The 19,360-nt window shown below is 45.8% G+C and overlaps 2 non-coding genes across 2 annotated transcripts; both read left to right on the forward strand.

Annotated features, from left to right (window-relative positions):
• The first annotated feature begins 8,116 nt into the window (after positions 1–8,116).
• trnan-guu (transfer RNA asparagine (anticodon GUU)) lies at positions 8,117–8,190 on the forward strand. The gene has a single exon. It is a non-coding gene; the product is annotated as a tRNA-Asn (tRNA).
• A 4,440-nt stretch (positions 8,191–12,630) lies between these two features.
• trnae-uuc (transfer RNA glutamic acid (anticodon UUC)) lies at positions 12,631–12,702 on the forward strand. The gene has a single exon. It is a non-coding gene; the product is annotated as a tRNA-Glu (tRNA).
• Positions 12,703–19,360: the final 6,658 nt, after the last annotated feature.

Here is a 19,360-nt window from a genome sequence, read left to right on the forward strand (position 1 = left end):
GCTATGGGTGGGTGATGGGAGTGAAGGAAGAGTGAACCCGGGTGTAACGCTTGCCCATTTACCTCATCCCTCAAATAAATCCCTGGACATGGAATAACATTCGTTTGAATCATTCACTACCACGTGAACCACGGCTAATTCATATTATGTTCCCGGGGCCTGCATCATTATTGTGTCACAATAGCTGCAGGCCATCATCGTGCATACCCAATGACGTGCGGCCGGAATGCTTGGACACAGTTTATCAAAGAAACCTCCCTGAGGGTCAGGCAGCCCTGCATCGGGTAGCATTGGCATGGCTAATTCTTTCTGTGGGCACTGTGTTTACGTTTCAACTTGGTGATTTTTGAAAGTGTGTAGTTCTGAGCGAAATCACACTTCGAAAAGCAGAATGTTGGAATTTAGACAACGTTAATATTTGCACAACAGCGATACATCTTCACAACAGCATATTTCACGAGAGGAGTGAAGATCTTTTGGCATCAATCTCGAACGTGCATGTCACACACCAGATGAAAAGCTGAAAATTTTTGTCTGGAAAGGCTGTTTGCGTAGCATAGCAGAGTGCTGCAGCGGGACCGTGTTGGGCCCAGAACCAGAGGTTGATGGATAGAAGCCATCCTCTGCTATCCGCTCAGTGTCATCTTTTGCAGCTTTCCCTCCTCACCCGCTACCCCAACAAATGTTTGAATATGTGAGCTAAATATCATCACAATGATACACTGGCCCAATGTCGAAAGTTGAGGTTACACACTTGTGGAGTTCAGGGTGGTGTTCTCCTTATCTCTGTCCCCTTTGTTGAGGAGGGTAATGCTTGTCCCTGGCCACTCGGGTGTTCGAGCCAAACTTAAAAACAGAATGGCGTAATTATCCGCCAGTGGAGACCCGCCCGGGTCCTGGGAGACAGAATGAGAAGCAGATGTTCTGAAAACTACTTTTTGGATTCAGTACCACGTGACCAATGCCGAATACATATTCATGTTCCTGGGGCCAGCATCATTATTGCGTCACAATAGCTGCAGGCCATCACTGCGCATGTCCGATGACGTCGTGTTGCGGGTGGAATTTCTGGTGAGAGTTTTTTAAAGAGGGTCAGGCAGATCCTGCATCGGGGCTTCCCTTCCTTCCACTTAAGTTCAAAGCCTATCAAACCGAAATTCCTCAGGTATGTCTGGAAGCACTTTTTCCCGATGTTGGCTAATGATTTCTGCAGACATTTGGTAAAGTTTGAACACGGTGAGAGCCATCGGCTTCCAAACCACGTTCCCGAATTACTCGACCAATAATTAAAGAGGTGATAGTGCTATAAAAGCACCGTATGATTACGGCTGAGAAAGACTGCATTCCGCTCAGTCAGTTCGTGTTTCTAAATCGAGACAAAAGTGACAATGCAAGTGAAACGAACGAAATTGCAGACAGGCTGCCATACCACTCTGTTTGTATCCCCACACAGGGGTGGTTTCTGTGACATGGGTGTGTCTGCAGTGTCTGTGGTCAGACCGTTTACAATGAATGTCCCAGCCTTTATTTTGTTAAAGTCACACTTGTAAAGGACAATTGCTATTTCTGTAATTGTAGTCTGAAGCTGGAATTCGCTAACACTCGGGTTTCGTGATCTTACTGATTTTTTACATCTCAGACTCTTTGGTGCATTTAGTCAGCAAGTCCGGCTGTTCACCAAAATAGTTGTAAGTCGAAATGGAGCAAAATTGTAGAATTAGGGCCAGACTTTTCAGGGTACATGTTCAGAAGCACTTCTACACATTGAGTTTGTCAGATGTTTGGAAATATCCTACATAAATGGCAGTGGGTACAGGATAATTTGTCAGCTTTAAATCCGAAACAGATTTTTTTTGTTCAGGAAAGGTATTAAGGGACATGGGCCAAAGACAGATAAATGGATTTAGGCCTCTGATCAGCCATGATTTCTTTGAACGTTGGAACACACTTGAGGGGCTAAATGGCCGACTCATATTCCGATGTTCCTATAATCTTAACTGTTTCCTTATTGCACATTTGCGGCCTGTTATCGGGGGCACAATCTGCAAGAAAATATTCTCCAATTATTTGTTCTTGAAATATCGAACACAGACACACCCAGGCATCTTATACCAATATTCGGACAAACACAGTCACAGAACAGTTAACTGATTGAATTCCTGCACTTGAATCTTTAGAAACGTAATGTTCTTGGTTTCTCGATAATGATTCGCTTTCCTCAGTCCCAGATGGAACGACACAAGAAAAAATAGAAAAGCAGCAATGTTCTGGTCCTATAATCTCCAATCTTCTGCTGCCAGTGAAAAACAACAACGCAACTTAAGTCGGGGTCGACTGCAACCCGGGCCTCATCTCCCAATGAACCAAGCACAGGCTCAACAAAACTGAGGGAGATTATGTCCTGATCACGAAACCTGCGAGCAGCGTTGGCAAAGGCCCAAGCGACTCACCCATAAAAGTCAGTCATCTACTTTCTAAACGTGCTCAACTGCTTAGTTCCTTTATTTTATTGACTTTTGCAAATCTGAAAGTGAGAATTGGGGATATGTGGTCGCGAATGGCTGTTTGTGTGTCAGATTTGCCTGTCAGTTTTGTTGATATTGAAGCGAATTTGCTTTCAAAAAAAGGCAAAAAAAAGACAAACAACTTTAAATTCAAGAAGAGAAACTGAAGAAACTGGATGTTAGCGTTGAGAAAGAAGCAAAAAGGAAGTGGAATCTTAATGATTTTTTGAGTTTTGAGCAGAAAGCATTGGAGCTGTGGACTTCTGCTGATCAATGTATTTGTTTTCGTAAAGTTTAAAAAGTTATTTCGCCTTGATAAAAGAACTGGTCACACCCTGACTATATGTTGGAATACCTCAGGAGTAGAACAAAAGATTTTTATTCTGAGGTCGTGAGTTTGACATCCATATTGTGCAATGTTCCCGTGAAACTTTGCTTTTTGTGCGGAACATTCGTTCTTTCTTCAACTGGCAATCGACTCATATTCAAACTGAGTTTTACTCCCGTTCGTTTTCTCCCTGTCCCCGTTGCTCGGTTATGAGGGAAAGCTGAGAGTGAACGGGAGACAAGTTTGTAGGTGTGGCTTAACGGTGGCACTTGAAAATTGACAGATTCTACTCATGCATCGAGGCCAATAAATGGCTCAATCACAGAATTAGAACGGTCAAGTGCTATGGGAATTAATATTAACGTACACAGAAATGAGTAAGATGTGATTCATTTCAAGGAAAGAAATTAAGAAACTTCGTCACCCAGATTATCTCAGAGCAATCGTTGGCTATGGTACGTTTTATGTTAGTTTCAATGCTCATGCAACCACTGGATTGTGACTTGATCTCGTACTCAGGCTTTAATAAGTGATTTTGATGCATTTTGTTACAGAGTTGCGACATAGGCTGGGGAGCAATTCCGGTACATAGAGATGAGGAGGGTCGAATGAATTAAACAAGAGGGCGATGCGATAACGAGGACTGTTACCAAATACATTTACCAATCTACGTTCATCCTATCGATTGTATTAACATCACCAACACTTCTCATCAAATAACTCGAGAGACTTTCATCACAATTTTATGTGAGCAGTTCTACATTAGCTTTGCTGATTGAACCCCAAATTTCTTGAAGTGGCTCCTTATTTTCGGCCCTGATTATTAATCTCTCTACGCATGGGAATGGATCCTTCCCACCCGCTCTATCTCTCATCAATGTGTGTAGTTCAATTCGATCTCCCATCAGCCTCCTCTGTCCTGATCAAATCCAGGGAACAGGGTTGGGGCTGTGGCGCGGACAGGACAAGCCCAGTACTCACATTTCCTGTTAGAACAATTCCATGAGAAAGTTTAGACCACAACTTTGGGCGTGCAGTTGTGGCCGAACACTTAAGGTGTTGGCGTAGAGATCCTTTGGGGCTCCCCGCCCAGGGTGGTAACCTGCTGACTATGCTTTCTTCGCTGGCGATTTTAAATGACTTCCTGTTGGTTGCATTATCGCTGAAACTTCACAAAACCCGTCTCAATTACGTCCCGTTTTCTCATGTCTGGGAATTGATTGCCATGCAGGAAACTCGGGTTCTGAACAAACAACGTATCAGACTCACAACGTCAGCTCTGTTTCCCTTTCCACAGATGCTGCTCGACCTGTTGGCTTTCTGCAGTATTCTCTGTGTTTATTAGGCACAAGTGCTGCTTTTCATTCAAGAACTTCAATCCCTGTCCTCTGGTAACTGACTCTGGTCAGTGGCAATTGGTTCTTCTGATCATTAATCTGCCCATTCCCACCGCTTCTTCTCCAATCATTACCAACAGCCCCAGGAAATCTCCAGTTATCCTTCTTTGCTCCAAAGCGAACATTCTCCACCGTGGGAATGTCTCCCCAAAATGGAAATTCCTCATCCCTGGACATGAGGCAAGGCGTACAATTGGGAAGAGATTTTGGCAAAATATTGTCAGTAAGGCAATGGAAAAATGTTCATGAAGCAAAACAGAAATCCCAGTCTCCAGCTTTGTGAACCTTTAGAAACACGTTGGGAAGCGGATTTAGAGGAGAATGAAAGATGACCGGTCCGATTGAGCAGAGACAATCCAGACACCGTCCCCTTGTCCCCTTCCTCGTGACATGGATGTGTCTGTCGACTGTCCCCGGTATCTCCACAACACATCTCCCAGGCTTGATTATAGAAAAGTAAAACTGATAGACGTCAATTGTAATTCTAGACGGGGAGTCTGAATTATAAAATCACTAAGGGGTGGTGCAGGCCTCACTGGCGCATGTATCTATGGCGCAATTGGTCAGCGCGTTGAGCTGTTAGTCGAAAGGTTGGTGGTTCGAGCCGACCCAGGGGCGGTGTGTTTGACGCTCTTCTTTGGCTTCGAAGCTGTGCGCTTTTAATGGGGTCAGGAAAATGTTCCCCAGATGGAAATCTTCTCCACAGAGGGGTTTCGGAATTGAATTAATGTCTCACGGAAGGGAGTGCGTATGCTTAGAAGACGAGACCAAAAGAGAAACTCGGCAGGTTTGACATTACCTGTCGGAGAAAACAGAATTTTAAAATGTTGCCTCTGATTCTCTTTCCACAGATGTTGCCTGACCTGCTGAGTTCCCCCTGTAATTTCTAACTGAAAGTTCATTTCATCTTTTGGGGTGAAACACCTAAATATCTGCAAACACCATGTGCAGATATTTAACCCTTTCGAATCACTGTGAAGTGATTGGATTCAAACAAACTCTGCGATGATTCACTCTTTCTCAGCTCCACAGGCAGACAGACCTGGGAAATGAAGCTGTCAGTGTTGTTCTGTATTCGTGGGCCGAGTGGTTAATGCGATGTACATGAAATCCATTGCGGTTTCCCCACGCAGGTGTGAACCCTGCCGAGTACAAAATGAGAAATGTCGTCGAAAAGAAAGGGAGCTTGCTCCCCGGCTTCTTCTTTAAGTTTCAAATCAGTGGAGGGGAAAACTATTTCACTCAAATTGGGACTGGTTGGAATCTGCACCCGACTGCCTGTTCGGGTGAAACAAGCAGATGCCCGCAGAGATTCTTTTGAGGCTATGAGCAAAGTGTTTGGAAATGAGACGAGAAGAGTGAGGGGCTTGAAATCGTGATCGAAATGAAGCATGCACCTGAGGACAAGGGTGTTTCCTTTGCCAGTGAAAGATACTGCTTCGCAAAGTTGGGCCTGTGGAAGGGAATCAGTGACGGTGATTATCTTTGGTTGTTCACCTTGTGATTGATCCCATTGCTGCGCATGTCCGTGTTAACGTCAGAACTCTGCAGCATGGTGGCGTTAGATACCCACAGGGCCGGGGCGCAATGGATGATGAATCTGAATCCACCTACCTGTTTGAAATGCAGCTCACAGTTTCTTCACACACACCAATTAATTTTCTCATTGTCCCAAAGCCGGCAGACGGTTTGAATTCCCGATCTGCGGGAATGAGAATCCTTTCACTGTCTCGCGTCAGTAAATGTCCCTGAGAACAACTGAGTCAACTCACAGCGCAGTCAGATGAGGGGAAGCTGAAATAGCCCCACATGCTGCTCAAGGGCACATTTTATTCTCCCCAACTCAACGCCTCAAACACTGCGGCTCCTGGGAGTGGAAAAGAAACAATCACCAAAACCCAGTCTAAGCTCTGTGAATCTTCAGAAAATCAGCAAACGTTCATCCCTTCGGATTTTCTATCCTGGGCTGGCAGGGATGGGTTTTGCCACTCTTTTGTAGGGCATTGCAAGTGGATATTTAGCAAAAAAGCACCACAATGCAATATGATTAATCAGGACCTGGATGTTTTCGGTCTTTGAATGTAAGTGTTGTGCTCCAGAACTTTGCTGTTCACAGTTTATAATACTTATCTTCCCAGTCCCCTGTATCACTTGTCGAAAATGTTTAATTTTTGTCTTGTAATCCTTTCACTGTCTGCTAATGAGGATAGCGTTTCCGTGTTTTGCTTAAAATATTTTGACCTTGCATACCTCAAGCCTCAAGCTAATTTCACGAGAAACCTTCTCCAGTTCAAAAGTTAATGATGGCTCTGTTTCTTGTCACGTGTCCAATTTCAGATCGATGTTGTTAATGTTCCTTATACTCCTTCAGATCCAGGTTTCGCTCACAGAGCTAGAACAGGACTGTCACCAAATACATTTACCAATCTACGTTCATCCTATCGATTGTATTAGCATCATCAACACTTCTCATCAAAATAACTCGAGAGACTTTCATCACAATTTTCTGTGAACAGTTCTACATTAGCTTTGCTGAATGTACCCCAAATTTCTTGAAGTGGCTCCTTATTTTCGGTCCTGATTATTAATCTCTCTACGCATGGGAATGGATCCTTCCCACCCGCTCGATCTCTCATCAATGTGTGTAGTTCAATTCGATCTCCCATCAGCTTCCTCTGTCCTGATCAAATCCAGGGGAACAGGAAACGTTGGGGCTATGGCTCGGACAGGACAATCCCAATACTCACCTTTCCTGTTAGAACTATTCCATGAGAAAGTTTAGAGCACAACTTTGGGCGTGTAGTTGTGGCCGAACACTTAAGGTGTTGGCGTAGAGATCCTTTGGGGCTCCCCCACCCAGGGTGGTAACCTGCTGGCTCTGCTTTCTTCGCTGGCGATTTTAAATGACTTCCTGTTGGTTGCATTATCCCTCAAACTTCACAAAACCCGTCTCAATAAAGTCCCGTTTTCTCATGTCTGGGAATTGATTGCCATGCAGGAAACTCGGGTTCTGAACAAACAACGTACCAGACTCACAACGTCAGCTCTGTTTCCCTTTCCACAGATGCTGCTCGACCTGTTGACATTCTGCAGTATTCTCTGTGTTTATTAGGCACAAGTGCTGCTTTTCATTCAAGAACTTCAATCCCTGTCCTCTGGTAACTGACTCTGGTCAGTGGCAATTGGTTCTTCTGAACATTAATCTGCCCATTCCCACCGCTTCTTCTCCCATCATGACCAACAGCCCCAGGAAATCTCCAGTTATCCTTCTTTACTCCAAAGCGAACATTCTCAACCTTGGGAATGTCCGCCCAAAATGTAAATTCCTCATCCCTGGACATGAGGCAAGGTGTACAATTGGGAAGCGATTTTGGCAAAACATTGTCAGTTAGAAAATGGAAAAATGTTCAAATGTTCATGAAGCAAAACAGAAATCCCAGACTCCAGCTTTGTGAACGTTTCGAAACACGTTGGGAAGCGGATTTAGAGGAGAATGAAAGATGACCTGTCCGACAGTCCAGACACCGTCCCCTTGTTGAAGAGGCTGGGAGGTTGACTCTGATGTTCTCGGCACATGAACTGATCTGAGACATTGAAAGAATTGTTGTTCCTGCACATCAGGAATTCAAACCCCTTCTCGCCTCCAAGCCAATGAGAGAACTCGGGAACAAGCAAAACACTGAAAGTCTGGAAGGGCGACGGTCCCGGAGTAAGAAAGCTAGTTCCTCGTGACATGGATGTGTCTGCAGACAGCCCCCGGTATCTCCACAATAGATCTCCCAGGCTTGATTATGGAAAAGTAAAACTGATAGACGACAATTGTAATTCTAGACGGGGAGTCTGAATTATAAAATCACGAGGCGATGGTGCAGCCCACACTGGCGCCTGTCTCTATGGCGCAATTGGTCAGCGCGTTCGGCTGTTAACCGAAAGGTTGGTGGTTCGAGCCCACCCAGGGACGGGGTGTTCGCTGTTCTCCTTTGGCTTCGATTCTGTGCGCTTTTAATGGAGTCAGGAAAATGTTCCCCAAACGGAAATCTTCTCCAAAAGGGGTTTCGAATTGACTGAATGTCTCACGTAAGGGACTGCGTATGCTGAGAAGGTGAGACCAAAAGAGAAACTCGGCAGGTTTGACAGTACCTGTCGGAGAAAACAAAATTCTGAAATGTTGCCTCCGATTGACTTTCCACAGCTGTTGCCTGACCTGCTGAGTTCCTCCTGCAATTTCTCACTGAAAGTTCATTTCATCTTTTCGGATGAAACACCTAAATATCTGCACACACCATGTGCAGATATTTAACCCTTTCGAATACTGTGAAGTGATTGGATTCAAACAAACTCTGCGATGATTCACTCTTTCTCAGCTCCACAGGCAGGCAGACCTGGGAAGTCAAGCTGTCAGTGTGGTTCTGTATTCGTGGGCCGAGTGGTTAATGCGATCGACTTGAAATCCATTGCGGTTTCCCCACGCAGGTGTGAACCCTGCCGAGTACAAAATGAGAAATGTCGTCGAAAAGAAAGGGAGCTTGCTCCCTGCTTCTTCTTTAAGATTCAAATCAGTGGAGGGGGAAAAATATTTCACTCAAATTGGGACTGGTGGGAATCTGCAACCCACTGCCTGTTCAGGTGGAACAAGCAGATACCCTCAGAGCTTCTTTTGAGGCTATGAGCAAAGTGTTTGGAAATGAGACTAGAAGAGTGAGGGGCTTGAAATCGTGATCGAAATGAAGCAGGCACCTGAGGACAAGGGTGTTTCCTTTGGCAGTGAAAGATACTGCTTCACAAAGTTGGGCCTGTGGAAGGGAATCAGTGACGGTGATTATCTTTGGTTGTTCACATTGTGAATGTTCCCATTGCTGCGCATGTCCGTGTTAACGTCAGAAATCTGCAGCATGGTGGCGTTAGATGCGCACAGGGCCTGGAGCACCAAACTCCACCTATCTGTTTGAAATGCAGCTCACAGCTTCTTCACACACCCCAATTAATCTTCTCATTGTCCTGAAGCCGGCACACGGTTTGAATTCCCGATCTGCGGGAATGAGAATCCTTTCACTGTCTCGCGTCAGTAAATGTCCCTGAGAACATCTGAGTCAACTCACAGCGCAGTCAGATGAGGGGAAGCTGAAATAGCCCCACACGCTGCTCACGGGCACATTTTATTCTCCCCAACTCAACGCCTCAACCACTGCGGCTCCTGGGAGCGGAAAAGAAACAATCACCAAAACCCAGTCTAAGCTCTGTGAATCTTCAGAAAATCAGCAAACGTTCATCCCTTCGGATTTTCTATCCTCGGCTGACAGCGATTGGTTTTGTCAACCTTTTGTAGGACATTGCAAGTGGATGTTTTGCAGAAAATCACCATAATGCCATCTGATTAATCAGGACCTGGATGTTTTCGGTCTTTGAATGTAAGTGTTGTGCTCCAGAACTTTGCTGTTCACAGTTTATAATACTTATCTTCCCAGTTCCCTGTATCACTTCTCGAAAATGTTTAATTTTTGTCTTGTTATCCTTTCACTGTCTGCTAATGAGGATAGCGTTTCCGTGTTTTACCTAAATTATCTTCACCTTGCATACCTCAAGCCTCAAGCTAATTTCACGAGAAACCCTCTCCAGTTCAAAAGCCAACTGTTAATGATGGCTCTGTTCCTTGTCACGTGTCCAATTTCAGATCGATGTTGTTAATGTCCCTTATGCTCCTTCAGATCCAGGTTTCGCTCACAGGGCTAGAACAGAACTGTCACCAAATACATTGACCAATCTACGTTCATCCTATCGATTGTATTAGCATCATCAACACTTCTCATCAAAGTAACTCGAGAGACTTTCATCACAATTTTCTGTGAACAGTTCTACATTAGCTTTGCTGAATGAACCCCAAATTTCTTGAAGTGGCTCCTTATTTTCGGTCCTGATTATTAATCTCTCTACGCATGGGAATGGATCCTTCCCACCCGCCCTATCTCTATCAATGTGTTTAGTTCAATTCGATCTCCCATCAGCCTCCTCTGTCCTGATCAAATCCAGGGGAGCAGGAACCATTGGGGTTATGGCGCGGACAGGACAAGCCCAATACTCACCTTTCCTGTTAGAACTATTCCATGAGAAAGTTTAGACCACAACTTTGGGCGTGTAGTTGTGGCCGAACAGTTAACGTGTTGGCGTAGAGATCCTGTGGGGCTCCCCGCCCAGGGTGGTAACCTGCTGACTAGGTCCACGTCATCTTTCGTGATGAAACACCCAGACCTGTCATTTGCAGATATTTAACCATTTCGAATATTGCGAAGTGATTGGATTCAATCAAACTCTGCAATGATTCCCTCTTTCTCAGCTCCACAGGCAGAGAGACCTGGGAAATGAAGCTGTCAGTGTGGTTCTGTATTGGTGGGCCGATTGGTGAGTGCGATGGAGATGAAATCCATTGCGGTTTCCCCACACAGGTGTGAACCCTGCCGACTACAGTTGAGAAATGTCGTAAAAAGGACAGGGAGATTGCTCCACGATTTTTTTAAAGATGCAACTCAGTGGAGGAGTTGAAATATTTCAATCACATTGGGCCTGGTCGGGAATCTGCAACCCACTGCCTGACAGGGTGGAACAATCAGATACCCACAGAACAGTTTTGGAATCTCTGAGCCAAGTATTTGGAAATGAGACGAGAACAGTTTGGGGTGTGAAGTCGTGATCGAAGTGAAGTCGGCACCTGAGGATTAATGTGTTTTATTTGCCAGTGAAAGATAGTGCTTCACAAAATTGGGACTATGGAAGGGAAGCAGTGACGGTGATTATCTTTGGCTGTTCCTCTTGTGAATGTTCCCATTGCTGCGCATGTCCGTGTTAACGTCAGAACTCTGCAGCATGGCGGCGTCAGGTCCGCACAGTGACGGGGCGCAATGGTTGACGCATCTGACTCCACCTACCTGTTTGAAATGCAGCTCACAGCTTCTTCACACACCCCAATTAATCTTTCGCATTGCCCTGAAGCCGGCATATGGTTTGAATTGCTGATCTGCAGGAACGAGACTCTTTTCACTGTCTCGCGTCGGGAAGTGTCCCTGAGAACATCAGAGTCAAGTCATCGCGCTGTCAGAGGAGGGGAAGTTGAAATAGCCCCACACGCTGCTCACGGGCACATTTCACTTTCCCCAACTCACCGCCCCAACCACTGCGGCTCTTCGGAGTGGAAAGGGAAGAAGCACCAAAACCCAGTCTCAGCTTTGGAAATCTTCAGGAAATAAGAAAACTGTTCATCCCTTCGGGTCTTCCATCCTGGGCTGACAGCGTTGATTTTAAATGGCTGTCCAGTCAGTGCCGATTCGTCTTGGCTGAAATAATCTTCATTATCTCATCCCAGCATTTCTTGCCTCAGAGACCTGTGTGGCAGAGGTCATGTATATTTTTCCTTGTGTGGTATTTTTTAAATAACATTCGTTCGCTGGTTGTTTGTATCGGGTATTTCAGGTTCATTAGCCACTGTTCAAGTGTGTTGGTAGGTTTGTGGGCGACCATGATGCTGAGAGGATTGAGTTGTCTTGACATCATTTCACAGATGTCTTTAATGTAAAGTAATGTGCTTGTGTTTCTGTCGACGTTGTGTCTGCTTGTGTCAGTTTGTTGATGTGAAATCGTCACACTGAGTTTATTGGTGAGTCAAAAGTGAGTACTGCAGATGCTGGAAACCAGAGTTTAGATCAGAGTGGTGCTGGAAAAGTACAGCAGGTCAGACAGCTTCCGAGGAGTAGTAAAATCGACGTTTCGGGTAAAAGGCCTTCATCAGGAATTAAGGCAGGACGCCTCCAGGGTGGAAAGATAAATCGGGCGTTGCTGGGCCAAAGGTAGCAAAGAGTACAATAGGTGAATGGGGGTGGGGATGGAGGTGACAGGTCAGAGAGTAGGGTGGAGCGGATAGGTGAGAAGGGAGATTGGCAGGTCGGACAGGTCATAAGGACAGCGCTGAGCTGGAAGGTTGGAACTGAGGTAAGGAGGGGGGAAGGGGAAATGAGGAAACTGTAAAAGTCTGCATTGATGGCTTGTGGTTGACTTTATCTGAAGCAGAAGATGAGGCGTTCATCCCCCAGGCATCGGTGGTGATGGAGCGGCGATGGAGGATGCCCAGGACCTGCATGTCCTCGGCAGAGTGGGAGGGGTTTGAACTGTTGGGCCAGAGGGCGATGAGGTTGATTGGTGCGGGTGTCCTGGAGATGTTCCCTCAAGCGCTGTGACTTAACTCTGCGAGGAGTCTCCAGTCTCCCCAATGTCGAGGAGACCGCATCAGGAGCAATGGATACAAGAAATGACATTGTTGGATACACAGGTGAACGCCTTCTCACGACCGTGGCCCAGATTTGATTTCCGGGCAGGGAAGAAACTTTTGGTAGAGCTGTCAGCATTTGCTTGTGTCTCCCTGGTGGTCTAGTGGTTAGGATTCGGCGCTTTCACCGCCGTGGCCCGGGTTCGATTCCTGGTCAGGGAAGTAGTTTTCAGGGGTTTCATAGGTTGCCCGTGCTTCTAAAATACTCGGATCGTTTATTTGTTGATCTTCGTCGTTCCTCGGTGCAGCTGTGTGTCGTGGCTCGTTGAAATCGTGTCCTGATTCAGATTTGTTTGCATGTGTAGGGATGATTGCTTCTGTCGTTAAGTTCTTGGTTCGCGTGCGTTGTTTTCCTGTAGACGCTGTTTCGAATTTACCATTGACTGTTCACTCTACTGTGACATGTAGAAATGGCACTTTGTTGTTGTTCTCCTCTTTTGTGAATTTTATGCCAGTCAGGATATTGTTGATGGTGTTGTAGGTTTCCTCGAATTTGTTTCATTTTTTGATGACAAAAGTGTCATTGCTGTCGGGGACCCAAAGTTTGGGTTGGATCGTTGGAAGGGCTGTTTGTTCGAGTCTCTGCATTATTGCTTCTGCTAGGAATACTAACATTGGTGGTTCCATGGGTGTTTCGTTGATTTGTTTGTAGGGCTTGTTACTGAATATGAAGTGGGTGGTAAGGCACAGTTCCATGAAGTTGACAGTGCTATCTTTGCTGATGAAGTTGATGCTGTGTTTGTGTCTTTGGTTGTTCGAGTAGTGTCTTCAGTTTTCTTTGGCTACGTTGATGTTAATGGATTGAAAGGGGCTGTTATGTCAAAGGACATCATTATTCCATCCTCTTCGATCTCAGTGTCTTTGGTGTTCAGGAATTCTTGGATGGAGTAAATAGAGTTGTGTGAATCTTCGACTTGGTGTTTTAGCCTTCTACGGAGGCCTTTGACAAGTCTGTATATTGATGTTCCAAGTCGTGAGACTATGGCCTGAGGGGGGCTCCTGGTTTGAAGAGAAGGAGAACAACAACAAAGTGCCATTCCTAGATATCACAGTAGAGCAAACAGTCAATGGGGAGCTTCAAACTAGCATCTACAGAAAAACAACACACACAAAACAAATACTTAACCACAGAAGCAATCATCCCAACACACACAAACGAAGCTGCATCAGGACATTATTTCAACCAGCCACTACACACTGCAGCACAGAGAAACTATGAAGAACAGAAGAGAAATACGTATATAGTGTATTTAAGGAGAATGGGTACCCAATAAACCCAGTACGCCGATTTCTCATTGATGCTTCCAAGCTGACTCTCAAACATTCGATTTTTCCCTCCATTCTTTCCTGTTTGTTTTTTGTGGGTTTTCAAAGCTTTTGCAATCTTCTGACTGAGTATTGGAGTTGGGAAGTTATGTTGTGGCTGTACAGGACATTGGTTAGACCGCTTTTGGAATATTGTGTGCAATTCTGGTCTCCCTCCTCTCAGAACGATATTGTGAAATTTGAAAGGGTTCTGCAGCAGTAATGGGCAAACAGAGGGGAAGAAGCCCTTCTGCTCCCCTGAGTGAGGGAAGGCCTCTGCCCTGCTGACGCACCAGTTGGTCCACACTGGGGAAGGCTGTTCTCCGGCCCCAAGTGCGAGAGGGCCTTCAGCAGTTCTTCCCACCTGCTGAGACACCAGTGGGTCCACACTGAGGAGAGGCCGTTCTTCTGCCCAGAGCTCAGGGAGGGCTTTGCTCTTTCTTCCGACGTGATGGCCCATTGATAGGTCCACATCGAGGAGATGTCGCTCAGTTGCCCTAAGTGCAGGAAGGCCTTCAGCAATTCCTCAGCCCTGCTAAGAAACTTGTCCGTCCACACCGGGGAGAAGCCGTTGTCCTTCCCCGGGGTGTGGGAAGGGCTTTACCGGCTCCTCCACACTGCTGAAGCACCAACCAATCCACCCAGGGGGAGGGTTGTGGGGGCGGAGGGCGGTGTCGGAGGGGGGGAGGCCATCCTGCTGCCCTGAGTGCGGGAAGGCCTTCAGCAATTCCTCCACCCTGCTGAAGCACCAGCGTGTCCACACTGGGAAGAGGCCCTTCAGCTCGCCCGAGTGTGGGAAGAGGTTCATATTTTCCTGCAACTTGCGGAAGCACCAGCAGGGGCACCAACGCTCCCAGCAATCAGAACCCACGGGTGACGTTGCCTTGGGTCACACCCCCAGGACTGAACATCCTGCCAGTCCTGACAGTGGGTGCAGTGGGAGAGTAGATGGGTTGTTTTGTTTTCTGCTGGACTGCAATTGTGTCCCCTACACCCCACAACCACAACCCCATGGTGGCTCAGAGTTGCACTGTTGCCTCATGGCACCAGGAACCCAGGAATAATTCCACCCTTTGGGGTCTGTGTGCAATTTAGGGAGGGTAGGAAAATGGATCTGACTGGGTTACTCTTCAGAAGATCAGTGCAGATGTGTTGGGCTGAAGGACCTGTTTCCACATTGTAGGAGTTCAACCATACTTTGAGCTTTGCTTTCAGTGACCAGTGCTGCTCAATGAGCCTGGTACTGCTCATTGCCAAATGAAATGATCCAGAGAAACCTAAGACCGCAAGACCATCGGAGCAGAAGTTAAGCCATTCGGCCCGTCGAGTCTACTCTGTCATTCGTTAGTGACAAAAGTAGCGCAGATGAGATTAGCTTCAGTGTGAAAACAGGCCATTTGTCCCAACAAGTCCACACCGACCCTCCGAAGAGTAACCCATCCAGACCCATTTCCCTCTGCCTAATGTATCTACCTCTACGGGCAAGGAAGCATGGTCAAAGACATGCACATCTTTGGTGTATGGAAGAAAACATTATCACCCAGAGAAAACCCACGCAGACGCTGGGAGAAAGTGCAAACTCCTCACATACAGTCACCCAAGGCTGCAATCAAACCTGGGCCCCCGGCACTATGAGGATGCAGTGGCAAACACTAAGCCACTACATACTGCATGCCGAAGCAGGAGGTTGGGAGAATACAGCAAGCCAGGCAGCACCAGAATGTGGAGTAGTCAACGTTTTGGGTATTAACCCTTCTTCAGGACTGAAACGTTGACTACTCTATGAGAAACGATTTACGGGAATGTTGCAGGGGTTTGGAGGATTTGAGCTACAGGGAGAGGCTTCATAGGCTGGGACTGTTTTCACTGGATCATCAGAGGCAGAGGAGTGACCTAATAGAGGTTACAAAATCATGAGAGGCATGGACAGGGTAATAGACAAGGGCTTTTCCCTGGGATGGGGGAGTCCAGAACTAGACGGCAGAGGTTTCGGTTAAGAGGCAAAATCTATTAAATGGACAACTTCTTCATGCAGAGGGTGGTATATATATGAAATGAGCTGCCAGAGTATATGGGTCAGGTGCTGTCAAATGGGACTAGATTAATTTAGGATATCAGGTCAGCATGGACAAGTTGGATCGAAGTGCCTGTTTCCATGCTGTACGTGTCTCTGACTACTGGTCCTGATGTAACTTTAAAATAGAGTCCAAGTAACTTTGAATAGTTCAATCTTGTTGAGCTCACCTCCTCAAAAGTTTCAAATGAATCCCTCCGAGCGATACTGTTTACAAATGCTGAGTTGGACAAAGTATCCCATCAAGTTCAACATAAATCCAGAGTTAAAGAAGTGAGAAGTCAGAACACCAAGGGGACCAGAACTGAGAGCGATCTAGGGTTGCGGGTTATTAGCTTCTAGAAAATAGAGTCGTGGGTAGGCAGGGTGGTGAAGAAGGCTTTTGGCATGCTTGCTTTCATTGGTCAGAGCATTGAGCACAGGAGTTGCGACGTCTTGTTGCAGCTGTCACACATGCCACACAACAACGATAGGCGTGGCCCTGCCCCCCTCTGACTGGCTGTCCCTTTGAATATCTGGGGGAAGATTAGACCCACCTGCCTGTGTTTGACTCATATGTACTTATCCAAATAATTTTAAATATTGTAACATGACCTGCATCCAGCACTTCCTCTGACAGTTCACTCTACACACGAACCACCTTCAATGTAAAAATCGTTGCCCCCTTCTGTCCTTTTTAAATCTTTTCCCTCTCATCTTAAAAATATACTCACAAATTTTAAATGTCCCTACCCTTCGGGAAAAGACACTGGTTATTCAACTTATCTTTATCCCTCATGACTTCATAAACCTCCATAACCTCCACCCTCAACCTTCTACTCGCCAGTCAAAAAAAGTCCCAGCCTATGCCGTCTTTCAATCATTCTGGCAACATCATAGTTAAAAAAGGTTAGTTTTCAGAATTGACTGAAAGGGCAGTGAAGATTCAATCAGCTGATAGCGGATCTAAAATCACATGTAGATCAGATCAGATCACGTTTTGCAGCAGGAAACCAGATACGTTTTTACGACAAACCACAACAGTTTTATTGTTAGACTCTTAATTCCAGATTTATATTGAATGCAGATTCCACCATCTGCCGTGGCAGGTTTTGAACCCAGGTCCCCAGAACATTACCTGGGTGAATAGTCTGGTGACAATAAAGTCGGCCATCACCTCCCCTGAACACTTTGGCTTATTGTGTTGAGAGGTAACAAAGGAGCAAGAGGTTTCAGCAGCTGCTAAGTTGTTGATATTACACAAGGGAACATCAGCACTCTCGGTAAAGGCACATACTGAGGCCAGGACGCTGTTTCAGATGTAAGGGCTCGGGAACCATAAGAAATAGGAACAGGAAAATGCCATTCAACCCCTTGAGCCTGCTTCTCCATTCAATAGGATTGTGGCTGATCTGACATTCTCCACATGCATTTTCCTGCCCTTTTCCTGTAACTGCTCATCCCCCGACTGACAACGAATCTATTGATCCTAGTTTTAATAGTGACATGAAGGCTGTCAACAGAGTTCCTGGGATGGGGGAGGGGGGAGCTCAGGTCGAACTTTGGGACGAAAACAGTGGGTTCACACTTCACAATATTTAACTAATGGAATGTTTATAGTTTATACATAAAAATTCCTAAAGAAGGGCTCATGCCCGAAACGTCGATTCTCCTGCTCCTTGGATGCTGCCTGACATGCTGCGCTTTTCCAGCAATACATTTTCAGCTCTGATCTCCAGCATCTGCAGTCCTCACTTTCTCCGAGAGAATCCCATGGAGTCTCACAGAGTGACACAGATGTACAGCACGGAAACAGACCCTTCGGCCCAACTTGTCCATGCAGCCCAGATATCCTAACCTAATCTCGTCCCATATGCCAGCATATGCCCATAAAACTTTCCTATTCATATACACTTCCAGATGCATTTTAAATGCTGTAATTATACAGCCTCCATCACTTACCTCCGGCAGCTCATGCCGTACATGCATCACCCTCTGCGGGAAAAGGTTGCCCCTTAAGTCCCTTCTATATCTTTCCTCTCCCCTCCCTAAAACTATGCGCTCTAGTTCTGGACTCCCCAATCCCAGGGAAAAGAACTTGCCCATTTGCCCTATCCATATCCCTCATGATTTTATAAACTTCTATAAGGTCACCCCTTAGCCTCCGACGCTCCAGAGAAAACAGTCTTATTCAGCCTCGCTTTTTCGCTCAACCCTCCAACCCTGGCAACATCCTTGTAAATCTTTTCTGCACCTTTTCTAGTTTCACAACATCTTTCCGATAGGAAGCAGACCAAAATTACATGCAATATTCCAAACATGGCCTGACCAATGTTCTGTACAGTGACAACATAAGCTCCCAACATCTATCCTCGATGCTCTGACCAACAAAGGAAAGCACACCAAACGCCTTCTTTACTATCCAATCTGCCTGTGTCTCTACTTTTAAGGAACTATCAACCTGAAAACCAAGGTTTCTTTGCTCAGCAACACTTCCAAGGAACTTACCATGAAATGTAAAAGTCCTGCTCTGATTTGTTTTTCCAAAATTCAGCACCTCATATTTATCTGCATTGACCTCCATCTGCCACTTCTCAGCCCATTGGCCCATCTGATCAAGGTCCCGTTGTAATCTGAGGTAACCTTCTTTACTGTCCCCTACACCTCCAATTTTGCTGTCATCTACAAACTTACTAACGATACCTCCTCCGTTTACATACAAATCATTCATATAAATGACAAAAAGTAGTGGACCCAACATCGATCCTTGTGATACACCATTGGTCACAGGCCTTCAGTCTGAAAAGCAACCCTCCATCACCACCCTCTGTCTTATTTCTCCTAGCCAGTTCTGTATCCAAATAGCTAGTTGTCCCTGCATGCCATGAGATTAAACCTTGCTCACCGGTCTCCCATGAGGAAACTTGATGAACGCCTTCCTGAAGTCCATAGAGATCACGTCCATCGCTCTGCACCCATCATTCCACTTTGTATTTCTTCAAAAAACTCAATCATGTTCGTGAGACATGATTTCCCAAGCATAAAGCCATGTTGACTATCCTTAACCAATTCTTTCCTTTCCAATTACATGTAAATCCTATCTTTCAGGATTCTCTCCAAAAACTTGCCCGTCACGGATGTCTGCCTCACCGGTCTATAGTTCCCTGGCTTTTCCTTACCACCTTTCTTAAATAGTGGCACCACCTTAACCACCCTCTAGCCTTCCGGCACCTCACCTGTGACTATTGATGATACAAATATCTCATTGAGAGGCCTAGCAATCACTTCCCCAGTTTCCCATAGAGTTCTGGGGTACTCCTGAACAGGTCCTTGGGATTTATCCACTTTTCTGCATTTCAAGATATCCAGCAATTTATCATCTGTAATATGGACATTTTTTCAACATTTCACCATCTACTTTCTCACATTCTATATCTTCAATGCTCTTCTCCACAGTAAACA

Source organism: Chiloscyllium punctatum, chromosome 36 (genome assembly GCF_047496795.1).
Source record: "Chiloscyllium punctatum isolate Juve2018m chromosome 36, sChiPun1.3, whole genome shotgun sequence".
NCBI classification, from domain to species: domain Eukaryota; kingdom Metazoa; phylum Chordata; class Chondrichthyes; order Orectolobiformes; family Hemiscylliidae; genus Chiloscyllium; species Chiloscyllium punctatum.